Source organism: Panthera tigris, chromosome A2 (assembly GCF_018350195.1).
Source record: "Panthera tigris isolate Pti1 chromosome A2, P.tigris_Pti1_mat1.1, whole genome shotgun sequence".
NCBI lineage: Eukaryota > Metazoa > Chordata > Mammalia > Carnivora > Felidae > Panthera > Panthera tigris.
The window spans coordinates 38,973,252-38,985,221 of NC_056661.1; the positions used below are offsets into that span (position 1 = coordinate 38,973,252).

The 11,970-nt window shown below is 39.3% G+C and overlaps 1 pseudogene; it reads right to left on the reverse strand.

Moving 5' to 3' along the window:
* Positions 1 to 2,884: 2,884 nt before the first annotated feature.
* Positions 2,885 to 5,228, reverse strand: LOC102952127 (annotated as a pseudogene).
* Between the last annotated feature and the right edge of the window lie 6,742 nt (positions 5,229 to 11,970).

Sequence of the window (11,970 nt, forward strand, 5' to 3'; positions counted from 1 at the left end):
ATAGAAAGGGAAAGAAAACTTCCAAACTCCTTATGAGGCTAGCATTACCTTGATTCCAAAACCAGACAAAAACCCCACTAAAAAGGAGAATTACAGGCCAATATGCCTGATGAACATGGATGCAAAAATTCTCAACAAGATACTAGCAAATGGAATCCAACAGTACATTAAAAGAATTATTCATCATGATCAAGTGGGATTTATTCCTGGGTTGCAAGGGTGGTTCGATATTTGCAAATCACCACATTAATAAAATAAAAAATAAGAACCATATGATCCTCTCAGTAGATGCAGAAAAAGCATTTGACAAAATACAGTGTTCATTCTTGATAAAAACCCTCAACAAAATGAGGATAGACAGAACATAACTCAACATCATAAAAGCTATATACAAAAGACCCACAGCTAATATCATCCTCAATGGGGAAAATCTCAGAGCTTTTCCTCTACTGTCAGGAACAAGACAGTAGGAACAAAACAGGAACAAGACAGTGAGGTCCACTCTCACCACTACTATTTAACATAGTACTCACAGTCTCAGCCTTAGCAATCAGACAAAAAAAACAAAAAAAAGAAAAAAAGAGAAGAAAAGAAAGAAATAAAAGACATCCAAATCAGCAAGGGAGAAGTCCACTTTCACTATTTTCAGATGACATGATATTCTATGTAGAAAACCCAAAATACTCAATCAAAAAATAGCTAGAACTAATACATGTTTTCACCAAAGTCCCAGGATATAAAATCAAGCAATCTGTTCAATGTCTATACACCAATAATGAAGCAGCAAAAAAAGAAATCAAGGAATGGATCACATTTTCAATTGCATCCCAAACCATAAGATACTTAGGAATAAACCTAACCAAAGAGGTAAAAGATGTGTACTCTGACAACTAGAGAATACTTGGGGCACCTGGGTAGCTCAGTTGGTTAAGCGTCCAATTCTCGGTTTCAGCTCAGGTCATGATCTCACGGGTTTGTGAGTTCAAGCCCAGGGTTGGGCTCTGTGCTGACAGCATGGAGTCTGCTTGGTATTCTCTGTTTCCTCTCTCTCTGACACTCTCCCACTCATGCTGTCTCTGTCTCTCTCAAAATAAATAAATAAACTTATTAAAACAAACTGTAGAACATTTATGAAGGAAACTGAAGAGGACACAAAGAAATGGAAAACATTCCATGCTCATGGATTGGAAGAACAAACATTGTTAAAATGTCTACACTACCCAAAGCAATCTACATATTTAATGCAATTCCTATCAAAAGACCACCAGCATTTTTCACAGAGGTAGAAGGAATAATCCTAAAATCTGTATGGAACCACAAAAGATCCCAAATAGCCAAGGCAATCCCGAAAAAGAAAAGAAAAGCTGGAGGCATCATGATTCTGGACTTCAAGCTATATTACAAAGCTATAGACATCAAGACAGTATGGTACTGGCACAAAAAACAGACACATAGATCAATGGAACACAGCAGACCAGCAGACCTGGAAATGGACCCACAATTACATGGCCAACTAATCCTCAACAAAGCAGGAAAGAATATCCAATAGAAAAAAGGCAGTCTTTTCAACAAATGGTACTGGGAAAACTGGACAGCAACATGCAGAAGAAAGAAACTGGATCACTTTCTTACACCATACACAAAAATAAATTCAAAATGGATGAAAGACCTAAATTTGAGACAGGAAACCATCAAAATCCTAGAGGAGAACACAAGTAGCAACCTCTTGGACCTCAGCCAGAGCAACTTCTTGCTAGACATGTCACCAGGCCAGAGGCAAGGGTAACAAAAGCAAAAATGAACTACTGGGACTTCATGAAGATAAAAAGTTTCTGCAAAGTGAACAATCAATAAAACTAAAAGGCAACTGAAAGAATGGGAGAAGATGTTTGTAAATGATATATCAGATATTAAAGGGTTAGTATCCAAAATCTATAAAGATATTAAACTCAACACTCAGAAAACAAATAATCCAGTTAAGAAATGGGCTGAAGACATGAATAGCCAGTTTTCCAAAGAAGACATCCAGACAGCTAACAGATACCTGAAAAAATGCTAAACATCACTCATCATCAGAGAAATGCAGATCAAAACTACAATGAGGTATCAACTCACACCTGTCAGAATGGCTGAAATTAACAACAAAAGAAACAACAGATGTTGGTGAGGATGCAGAGAAAGGGGAGCCCTCTTGCCCTGTTGGTGGGAATGCAAACTGGTGCAGCCACTCTGGAGAACAGTATGGAGTTTCCTCAAAAGGTTAAAAAATAGAACTACCCTATGATCTAGCAATTGCAATACTAGGTATTTACCCAAAAGGACACAAAAATACAGATTTGAAGGGGTGCATGCACCCTGATGTTTATAGCAGCACTATCAACAATAGTCAATTATGGAAAGAGCCCAAATGTCCACCAACTGATGAAGAGATAAAGAAGATGTGGTATGTATAATCACAATGGAATATTACTCAGCTATCAAAAAAGAATTAAATCTTGCCATTTGCAGTGAGGTGGAGGGAGCTAGAATGTATTATGCTAAGTGAAAACAGTCAGTGAAAGACGTATCATATGATTTCACTCATATGTGGAATTTAAGAAACAAAATAGATGAACATATGGTGGGGGAAGAAAGAAGAGAGAAGGAAACAAACCATAAGAGACTCTTGAAAAAATTTTTTTAACTAGGCAAAGAACTTTATTAACCTTGTTTCAAACTTTATTCCCAGCCTTCTTCAGCTTAATTAGCTGCAAAGAATGAATTGTGTATAAGCAAAAACTGAAAAGAGCTGCAGTGTCCAAGGGGCGTGGGCTTAAAAATATCAGAGATCTAGATTTTATCAGACCCATGAAGAAAATTTTTAAAAAGCAGTCATAATATAAGATACCAGCTCCCTGTAACTTCTTCAAGTTTTATCTTCTTCAGAAGTTGACTCAATTCAGTTGGCTTCATTCTTGGAAGCTTCATCAAAATTCTCCACAAGATCTGGAACTTCATCATCATCGTCCTCTCTGGTAGCTAGTGGTGCCTTTCCATCCACAGATTGGGCAGAGCTTCAGCCAGTCTTCTTAAACTAGTCATACCGTCTGCACCAAGGTGGTTTAAGATACCGGGTAGCATTTCTGTCAGCTGCTTTGTCTCAGCATGGCCCGTTCGATGCCAGGGATGCCTGAACTTTACGGTTGTTAAAGTGGGTCACTGTTCCTTGGTTTGTGAACACATTTGCTTCTTCAACACCAGAGATATTGTTTACCCCTAACTTCTTTAAGGAGAAATGAAGTTTTTTATCATCTGCCGTAGCTGTTTTATGAACCACTTTCTTCTTTCCGTGAGCAGTTCCTTTCCCACCAGCGTGCACTTGTGCTTGCAAGTTTGGCGAGTTTCTCCTGGTTCGTGATAGTTTCTTTCACCTGGTTGGAGTGGAAATGGGACCATGCATGGGGGACTAGGGCTGGTGCTCAGGGGATCTTGGGTGGACCAGCTGAGATTAGGCACACACACGCTGGGACACAAAGATGGCAGCTAGAGGGAGCTAAAATTTTTTTAATGTTTATTTATTCTTGAGAGAGGGAGGGAGGGAGAGAGGGAGAGAGAGAGAGAGAGAGAGAGAGCGAGCAAGCGAGCACGAGAAGGGGAAAGGCAGAGAGAGAGAGGGAGACACAGAATCTGAAGCAGGCTCTTGTCTGTGACCTGTCAGCACAGAGCCCAAAGCGGGGCTCGAACTCACAAACCATGAGATCATGACCTGAGCTGAAGTCAGATGTTTAAGTGACTGAGCCACCCAGGCACCCCAAACCATTAGAGACTCTTAACAATGTAGAACAAACTGAGGGGTGATGGAAGGAGGTGGGCAGGGGATGGACTAAATCGATGATGGTTATTAAGGAGGGTGTTTGTTATGATGAGCACTGGATGTTGTATATAAGTGATGAATTACTGAATTCTACTCCTGAAACCAATATTGTACTCTATGTTAACTAACTAGAATTTAAATAACACTATGAAAAGACAAAAAAAAAAAAAAAAAAAGAAATGAACTTAGCAGGTATATGGGTTTGTATGTCCATAAACAACTTAGTACTAAGATAAGATAAGAATATTTACAGTCTTTGCCCTTGCCTGACCTCTAAAAAGAGTCTGGTCTGGTAATTTTGGTGCCCTCTTCACCACTGTGTCCAGGCTCTATGGCATTGGTTCTCAAAATATGGACGAAGGAGGAAGTCTGTGCGGGCAATGGAGCAGTGACAAATGCATTAAATAATAAATCCCTCTCTTCATATCTTTATGAGGCAATCTGATTTAGGCAACGTAAATAATTTAAAATGGTACTTCTCAGAAAATAATGTGGCCCAGAAAATATATTACTAAATAGCAGATGGACAAAATGATTTTATCCCTTCAATACTGTGGTAGACAGTGTTTACCCAAAGTGGATGCACCAATCTTTCCCTTCCCAAATGCTGCTTGTTGTGTAATATGACTGAGACTCCACCCACTGAGAGATGGGTCTAAGATCTCTCCTAGTGGGTTTGGGAAGGCTTGTGATCACAGTGGAGGTGACACTACATGACTTCCGAAGGTTGGCCCTAAAAGGCAATGCAGCTTCTGACAGGTTGTCTTGGGGCACTTGCTTTTCGATCTCGCCACCATGCTATAAGGATACCACGGAGCCCCATGGAGAGGCCAAGTGTAGATGTACCAGTTGGCAACCTCTCTGTAGTCTCTGCAAACATCAACATCAACTGCCAGAAGCCTTCAGATGGTTCCACACCCTACCCAGTGTGTTGCCTCCAGCTTTCAAGCCTTTGTAGCCAAGCTCCAGACACCATAATGTGAAGACACACTAACTCCTCTACACTCCCTTTCAAATTACTGACCCACCAAAGCAGAAGCATAAAGAAATGGGTGCTATTTTATGCCACAAGTTTGGGGTGGTTTGCTACATAGCAATAACAAGGAGAATAAGTATCCTTCCTCATCTTTAAAGATAAAAACACAGCCTTCTTTGTGTGTTCTCATAGCAGTTTTTACTCACCTCTATGAAAGCAAGTATGATTTCATACCACCAGTAATTACATTTCTATCTGCTTGCCATCAGTTTCTGAGCTTGGCAAGAACAGAGACTTTTGCTTATTGATTTCTGTCGTCCCAAAGCATTTGTTGTAGAAATGAATGAATGAATGACTGAAATATCCTAGAGAACACCACACTTTTGACTTCAATTTCATCGTCCCAAACATGGAGGAAGCTGATAAGTTTTAAAGCTACTGTGTTTGTGAAGAGTCATTACATATGAATCAATACACATGCAATCAATACACCTTCAGAGGCTAAGCTAGAAGCAAAGAAATGGAAAACAAGAACACTCATAGTTCTGGTGGCAGAGGTTGGCTGTGCGCCTCCCACATCCCTCTGAACCTTGGGTCCCTCACACACATGCCTAGCACATTCTATTACAGGTATCTACAACTCTCCACCTAAAGACTTGCTCTCAGCTCCTGAGCAGGGCAGGCCAGACATGCTGGGAGAATTAAAGCCCTGGAAACAGACCTCAGCCAATGATGGATATGAGTTGGAGGATAAATACCCTCTGGTTCCATATACTCTGAGTTGGTATTTTTAGAGCTTATTCTACAATGTTCTTTAGAATTCCCAGGCAGGGATGAACCCCAGAAACCTTTGTAATAATGCATTCTTCTCTTTCCACTTTTATTCCCTCAATCCCCTGCTGATACTCTTGGGATTGCCTTTGAAATAAACTATTGGCTTTCAAATCTACCCAGGGTCTGCTTCTGGGGAAAACTCAAACTCATCAGCACTCTAAGCAACACAGACCAAGTCTCATTGACAAAAACAACAAGAAGAGGGTATGGACAGATAAAATTCACCCAGCAAGTTACAATTCCTTCCAATGGATTTCAACAAATGACTCCAATAAAAATTTCCATGTGCTGTTGATTAAAGATAATCAACTCAAGATTCAGGCCACAACAAACTATAATAGACAAAGGGCTCATTTATACATTAGTCAGGACATTTGGGCTGCAAGTGACAGAAAACGAACACAGACTGGCTCAAGCAAAATAGGAATTCACTAATTTGTGTAACTAAAGTGCCATGGGAAGAGGAAGGTCTTCAACAGTGGTGGACCCATATCAATATTACCAAAAATCTGTTTACCAACACACAGCTCTGCTTTCTTCTTGGTTGTTTTTTTACCATTTGGTAACCTCTTTAAAAACATTGGGAAGAGGCAACTTCAGATTTACATTCCATTCACTAAGTAACACCAGCAGAAACAGAGATGCTCTTTCTCAATAGTTTCATGCAAAGTCTTGGGCTTGGCTTTAATTTCTGAACTGACAGCTGTGGTCAGGACATTGGAATATGTCACTGGGCAGACTAGATCTGTGACCTCTGTGCAGTGGGGGATGATGCCATGGTGACTCACACCCAAACCATACAGGCTGGCAGTAGCTCAGGAGTGGTTCCTTAAAGGAAATTCACAGTAGGAAGGGGAAGGGATACTACACAGAGAAGCATGACCTCCTATAACACTAAAACAGACTTGTTGTTTTAAAAAGGAGAAGGGGCGCCAGGACAGGGGCACCTGGCTGGCTCAGTCAGAAAGAACATGCAACTCTTGATCTCGGCGTTGTGAGTTCAAGCCCCATGTTGGGTGTAGACATTACTTAGATAGATAGATAGATAGATAGATAGATAGATAGATAGATAGATAAAATTTTAAAAATGAGAAAGTACAGACAAGGAAAAACAAATAAACTGAACTTTTCAGTTACTCAAGGCATAAAAAGTCCATCTTTTGGGAGAGCCAATTTCTCTGATTTATAACTGAAAAAAGTTGTGGCTGATTATGTCTATAAATAAAGAGTGTTCCATGTGAGATGAAATAAGCACATTCTAACCTGTCCTTCTGTTTTTAAATGTAGGTTTCATTATTATTTAGTTATGGTGAGGCCAACAGATTAGGAGATGACCGTTATTGACATGAGAGATTTTTACTCACAGTTTCCAAGAGAAGGGTCATACCATTCCATGAGGGGCCACATGGGGAAGCACCTGGGATGGTCAGGAGGCAGAGGCAGAGGCAGCAGGGAAAACTGGGCAAGAAGATTTACTCTAGTTTCTGTGGGAAGGAACATGAGAGTCAAGGTAAGCAGGCATGGAATTCGCTAGTTTGAAAAATTTCAGGAGGCTCTAGGGTATAGGGGCTGTCCTGAGTTGTCTGGTGTCTGGCTCCGGGGTGATTTACAGAAGGTGGATCCGGTAGCCCAAAGCATTAGACTTCAGTAAAGGAGGTGGTTGGGGGTATGGGGTTTGGACTCTTTAATTTGCATATGAAAAGTGTGCCCCCAGGTGAACTGTTGAAAATCTCTAAGAATTAGCTAGTCCTGAGAGGGGTAGTCCCTCCCCAATTAGCAAGACCCTAGATACCAGAACATAAAGAATAGGAAAATATAGTTAATACACTTTTTCACTGAATGCAGCTATACAACCTGGAGAGATTGCATCAATCAGCCATTTGAGGACTCTGAAAAGGAAGCAGTAGCAAGTGGGCTGGAAAAGAAGACCAGAATTTGAAGAACCATCAAACCGGAGTTTACTCTTTTTCTCTTTCTAGTGTCTACTGGCCTGAACTCAGCACAGTCTAAAACCTGGGAGTGAACAGAGAGAGCTCGAGGAAAAGCCCTTTAGTTCTGGCTTGAAGACAGGGAAAGAGGTTTCCTGATACTTAGAAAGGGGGGAGGAAATGACTTATTTTCTTTTTCTCATTGCTTCTTGTCTTTTTTCTATTCTCCTGTACCTCATCCCACAAGCAGTCTTGGCATACTAATGGTGCTGCTGTCAGAGGCAGCACTGGAGGCCTCCAGGAGCCTAAAACTCTGAGGAAGGGAACTTCCTCTCCAACAGGAGGCCCTGTGGTCCCCAGAGATAAGGCAAACTCCTGTGGCTTTCTTACCCTAAAACTTGGCTCCAGATGTGAGCACAGCTAGGGGTTGTGCATGCCAGAGTGGGGTAAATAAAACCCCAGTTTTCTGTTCAAATCAGCAAAAAGAGGTGTTCAGGGAGCTGAAAAGTGTCAGAGACAGCCAAGAGAGAGGAGAAAGTTGCTCATGGACTCCTAGGCTAACCTCTGAGCTATGCATTCCTGATTGTGACCTAACCAACATACAGAGACTTTGGAACTGAGCTATGGAACAGACTATACCCAAGTCCCAGGCTGAGCCCTGGGTGGTGAACATCTGGAACAGATCTAAATAGCACTGCAAAAGGATTTGAAAACCGAACTGACCTTGAAACCACAACCCACAAAAAACTGGTTGGAAATTGAGGACCGAACCCAACTGGGTTGATTAACTGCTAAAACAAAAACATCAACACTCTTCATAGGATTTAAGTAAGATTCAGAGTCTCATAATATTTAAAATGTCCAGGATACAAACCAAAATTACTCTGAATGCAGAGAATCAGGGAAATTTCAACTCACATGGGAAAAGATGCCAATGCTGAGATAACACAGAGGTTAGAAATATTTGAAAAAAGGCTTTAAAGCAGCTGTTAAAGAAATGTTCCAACATTCCAACAGGAATCCTGGGCACTCCTGAAATAAATGGAAAAATAGAAAGTCTCAGAAAGAGAAAAGAAGATACAAAGAACCAACCAAATAAAAATTTTTAGGACTGGAAAATACAATAACTGAAACAAACTCACTGGCTGAGTTCATCAGCAGAATGGAAATGACAGAGAAGTCAGCGAACATGAAGATAGATTAGGAGACAGTATATAAGTTGAACAAGAGAGAGAAAAAAGATAGAAAAATAAACAGATCCTAAGGAACCTGTGGACAATCCCAGAAGGTCTAGCATGCCCATCATTATGTCTGAGAAGTGGGAAAGAATGAAGAAAACATATCTGAAGAATAACAACCTGAAAACTTCCTGAATGTGGCAAAAGGCAGAAATCTGCAGTCAAGAAGCTCAGAAAACCTCAAATAACATAAATCTAAACAAATCCCCCCTCCACACACACATAATAATAAAACTCCTGAAAACTAAAGAAAAAGAAAAAATGTTGAAAGCAAACAGAGAACAATGGACACACTACCGATAGTTATCCTATAGGAGAACAAGAATAGAAGTGGTTGCAGAATACTCATGAGAAACCAGAGTCTGGAATGAAGTATAACAATATACTTAAAGTGCAGAAGGAAAACAAATGTCAAGTCAGAATTCTATTCTACTGGAAACAGCCTTGGGAACAAGGTGAAATAAGGACATTCTCAGGTGAAAAAAAAAAAAAAAAACTAAGAGAATTCATTTCCAGCAGACCTGTTCTAAAGGAATTTCCAAGTAGTTTCTTCAGACAGAGGCAAATTATATCTGAAGGAAACTTGGAACATCAAGAATGAGGAAAGAGAAATGGAAATAGTAAATTTCTGTGTAAACATAACGGGACTTTTCTCCCATGAGTTTCTTAAAGTATGGTTGATAGTTGAAAGCAAAAATTATAACACTGTCTGATGGAGTTTTCACTGTATGTAAATAACAAAAAACATATCATAACAAAAAAACCATATCTACTGGTAAGGTTTCTATATTCAACCTGAAATGCTAAGATACTTAAAAGTGAAAAGTTATATATATTGTAAACTCTACAGCAATCATTAAAATTACTATACAAAGAGATACAATCATAAAAACAGAATACATATATCCAAAGTATGCTCTCAGACCATAATGGGCTTTATCTTGAGTTATGCCAGGTTAGTTCAATATTTGAAAATCAATGTATTATTCATTGTCAAAAAAAGAAAAAGTACATGATCATACCAATTAATACAGTACAAGCATTTCACAAAATTCAATGTTCATTCATAATTAAAAACTCTCAGCAAACTACAAAAAGAAGGGACTTTTGTCAGCCCAATAAGGGACATCATTGAAAAATCTAGAGGAGGGGCACCTGGGTGGCTCAGTCGGTTAAGTATCTGACTTCAGCTCAGGTCATGATCTCGCGGTCCGTGAGTTCGAGCCCCGCGTCAGGCTCTGGGCTGATGGCTCAGAGCCTGGAGCCTTCTTCCAATTCTGTGTCTCCCTCTCTCTCTCTGCCCCTCCCCCATTCATGCTCTGTCTCTCTCTGTCCCGAAAATAAATAAACGTTAAAAAAAAAAGAAAAAAAGAAAAATCTACAGGAAACATTACACTTAATGATAAAAGGTTGAATACTTTCCTCCGAAGAATGGGAACAAGGCAGACTTCCTCTACTTCCCTTCCTATTTGACACCATACTGGAATGGTGCAAGTAAACTATCCAGTGCAAGTAAATAAAAAACAAAAAACAAAAACAGGAAAATAAACAAATAAAAGTCATCCAATTTGGAAAAGAAGAAATAAAGACAAGATGAATTTACTACGTAAATGTTAAAAAAGGATTATATTTCTATGTAACAGCAAAAAGGAATTGGAAATCAAATATTTCTAAATGCTATTTAAAGTAGCTCAGGGGTGCCTAGGTGGCTTAGTAGGTTAAGCATCTGACTTCGGCTCAGGTCATGATCTCATGGTTCATGGGTTCGAGCCCCACATTGGGCTCTGTGCTGACAGCTCAGAGCTTGGAGCCTGCTTCAGATTCTGTGTCTCCCTCTCTCTCTGCCCCTCCCCTGTTCATGCTCTCTCTCCCTCTCTCTCTCTCTCTCTCTCTCTCTCTCTCAAAAATAAAGAAACATTAAAAAAATTGAAATATAGAATAAAAGAGCTCAAAGGTGGAAATACTTAAATATAAATCCAATAAAACATGCAAAGGATCTGTGTGCTGAAAACTACAAAATGTTGATGAAAGAAATCAAAGAGGACCTCAATAAATGCAAAGACATACCATGTTCATAGACTGGCAAATAACAAGTAAAGATGTCAAATCTCCCCAAATTTATTTATACATTTAACATAATCTCAATCAAATTCCCAACAGGATTTTTTGTAGAGATATAAGTTGATCCCAAACGGATATAAAAATGCAAAGGAACAAAAATAGCCAAAATGATTTTGAAAAAGAAGAACAGAGTTGGAGAAATCACACTTTTCAATTTTAACTTTTCTATAAAGCTTCAGTAATTGGGATCAAGATAGGATAGTATTGGCAAAAAAAAATGTAGATCAATGGGACAGAGGAGACTCTGAAAATAGACCTGATGCTATGGCCAGCCAAATGATGCCATTTTAATTGAAGTTTAATTCAAATACAATGAAATGCATAGACCTGAAGTGTGCAAACTGAAGAGAATGACCAAGTCATAAACACACATAATACACACCCAATAAAAAATATTTCCATATCCATTACTCTAGAAAGTTTCCCTGCACTAAATTTATCAATTGAGTCTGTGCTAAAAGTGCAGAGGCAATTCAATAGAAGATTGTTTTCTTAATAAATGGTGTTGAAACATTTGGACTTCATATGTGAAAAAATGAATTCCAATATAAATCTCATGTCTTATACCAAAATTAACTCAAATGAAATTACATATCTATGATTCTTTTTTAAGAAAGAGAAAGCATGTGAACAGGGGAAAAGGGCAGAGGGGGAAAGAGAGAGAGAGAGAGAGAGAGATAGAGAGAGAGGGAGGGAGGGAGAGAGAATCTTAAGCAGGGTCCACACTCAGCATGTATGTAGCCTGATGGAGGGCTTGATCCCATAACCATGAGATCATGATGTGAGCCGAAATCAAGGGTCAGACAGTCAACCAACTGAGCCACTCAGGTGCCACACAAAATCATATATTTAAACTTAAGACAGAAAATTATCAAACTTTTAGAAGAAAACATAGGGGAAAACCTTTATGATTCATAACAGAAAAAGAATACATTGGGCTTCATCAGAATTAATAATTTGTTCCAGGAAAGACACTGTTAAAATAATGAAAAGGCAAGCTACAAAGTAGGAGAAAATATT